Below are 2,971 nucleotides of genomic sequence, written 5' to 3'. Positions count from 1 at the left end.
TCAAAAAAATTCAAGATGGCCACCACAATGGTATGGACAAAACCAGGCCTGTTTTTGATGTGTGTTGCATGTGTGATGCACATTAAAAAAATAAAAGCAAAATCTGGATTGTACCATTGTGGCTGCCAGCTTGATTTTTTTTGATGATACTCTGCAGACACCCCTATATAAAGGGGACATGAAAATATCAAATACTTATGTTCCTTACAACAGTCACTGTAATTCTGAAGATCCTGAAGAAGTATTTAGCCATGATGAAGAATAGATACTAGTAGCACTGCATTTCTCCATGAATTAGCTTAAAATCCACGGATTGTAATGTTATCATCACATCTAGCATCTGAGAATTCCAGAAGTTTATTTCTGAGCTGTAAGAAGTATTTTACTTGTCCTGAAACACGTAATACCAGTTTCATCAACAAAAGTCACCATGATCATCACAATGGAAGTGATGAATTAAAAATTAGCATTGGGTTGTGGAAGACTGATTTAATGTCATGTGAATATGAAACTTGTGATAGTGTAATTAAAAAACCATTTTAAAGGGGTTTGATGGATTTCAGTTTTGCCAAATAGCTGAATAATTACAACAATACAATTAAGGAAAGTGAACTTATGTTAAACAAATTCATGATATACTTTTTAAAGTTCCCCAGGTAGAAATAATTTGTCCTTAATAGTGTATGCACTCTATGAAAGCAATCCTGTGTATCCGTACACTGGAGCTAAGGTTCTTTCAGTACCAATGGACTTAGTAAAGCAATAAGCTTTTTTTTTTTTTGGGAACGATGTTTAAGAACCATCAGCTGGAAAATAATGAAAGCTGTTGGGAGCTATAAATATCCACAGGTACAGTAAATTAATATGACATATCTTTTAAATTTTGAATCTTTCTAATTGCATGTGCTAGGGTGGTCCTTGCACAGACATATATGTATCAATACATGTATGTGTTCAGAAGAAACAGCATTAATGCCTATGTACTTCTGCACTAGACTTTTATTAGTTTGTAATGAATGTTTGAGACAGCATAGGACCAATAAGCTATAAGTTCCTACCCCAACTCTAAATAACATACTCTGCAACAACTGCTCTTTGGAAATAAATCTTCAATAGATGAGATCACATTTTAGCATTAATGTAGGAATGGTGAATTTCATTAGCAATTTTAGGAATACATACAAAGATCTAGAGGAGATAAAGCTCCTGAGTGACAAGACTTACATACACTGTAATTCCAGATCATTGAAAGGTTGAACAACCTCTTTCTGCCATGATTTTTTTTGTTCCACTAATGGGTGCTGTGAAGATTTGCCGGTTGAAATCTATGAAACCCTTTGATGGCTAAGAGTCAGCTGTACGGCAAATGTACTATTATCTTATTAGTCATGCAGTCTAATTATCTCAACTTGAGAGCTGTATATGAAAAACAGAAAGAAAAGCAATTGATCAAGAGCATTGGAGGAAGACTGCTCATTATCTCACTCTTTTGGCAGTCACCCCTCTCTTCTCCTAGCAGTGATATTCAGTGATATGTTCTGATCCCTTACAGCAGACGCTGTGGGGGTAGCCTGGTTCCAGCTGGTGTCCTCCAAATGTGCTAAAAGTTCACAGTCCACTAGTGTTGTTGGCTGATTTTCAAGGCCTAGGCTTTGAAACATGAGGTGTAAAAACAAAGACATTGTACCTGACAAGAGGGGAGCACCTATATAGCCCTTCCTCTTAGCCACTTTGCTTGGTTTGCAAGTGCAACACCATCCTCAGGATCAGCATATCTTTGACATGAGCTGCAGATTTGGCAAAATTACACAGGTGGAATCTTCCTTGGAATGGGAAAAGGTGGTACACATTTTTCCAAATGCTACTGCTGTTTAAAAAATATCAACAAGCCCCCATGCATGCATATGTAAATAGGAAAAAAGAAAAAGGGGAAAAGTATCAGACCCAACTACAAACATTGTCTCAGTCTGCTCAGATGAAATATTTATTGCTCAAGAAACAGAATGCCATTTGAAGGGATTTTCAGACTGAGACATCTGATTCTTTTTTTTTTCATTTTCTTTTGTTTTATAAACAGTGAAATTATACCTTCCACTTTGGTGGCGGATGGGGAAGATATTTGTTCTGGTTTTCTTACATCCTCATTTTAATTTTGATGGGCAATGACTTTACAAGCTATTTCAAGCTTTCTGGATCTCTGAGAATTCCTGTATTGACTACAGACATATGCCCAGATGATTATCCATAAAATCCCCATTAATAGGTTTATGATACAAATGGGTTTGACCAGGATTGTCCTGATTTGGCTTTTAAGTCCAGGTATCTTGATTGGTTGACCAAAAAGTCCAGAGACGGACAGCTGTCTGTGCGAAAGGTATGTATGGGTGCAGCCATCTGTCACCATGCACTCTCCAAGGGGTTTTGCACAGGCAGGGAGTGGAGGAGGGAGAGATTTGTCAGGTGGCCAAACCTGTGCTCTTTCCATGCTCAGTGAAGATGATCTGAGCCATCTGTCAAATGGCTGGCGCTGAAAGAGCAAGTTTTGAAAGTACACTAAAGACTGCAGTTTCTGCTTTGCCAGACAAGCTTATTCATCACAACCTTTATTTTGGAAATACAGTGAGCTGCCTTTTATTAGGCTGAGGGAAGGTTTATGGAACAATGTGCAAACTTCCAAGTTAAAAATCCTAGAAAGAAATTGGGAGGAAGGAAGGAAACAATGAGACTTGTATCTAACACATGTCCACACTTTTGTTTTCTTAAAAAAACAAGAAATGGTGCAGAGATGGAAGAAAACCCAGTGATTAATCCTCCCCACCCCCATGGGATCGTTGGAACAGAAGTAGCACTCTAGAGAGCTTGGCAGCGGCTTGTCTCTGACCAGCTCTTGGTGACTCTCTTCCCAGGTGTGCTTCTGAAATCCTAAATGAATTTTGGTACATTCCACCTGGTTTTTATTGAGGAGTTTACA

This window comes from Crotalus tigris, unplaced genomic scaffold, assembly GCF_016545835.1.
Source record: "Crotalus tigris isolate CLP2741 ecotype Arizona unplaced genomic scaffold, ASM1654583v1 scf7180000017548.2638350, whole genome shotgun sequence".
Lineage (NCBI taxonomy): Eukaryota > Metazoa > Chordata > Lepidosauria > Squamata > Viperidae > Crotalus > Crotalus tigris.
The sequence above is the reverse complement of the archived record's forward strand: the minus strand, read 5'-3'. Positions refer to the sequence as shown.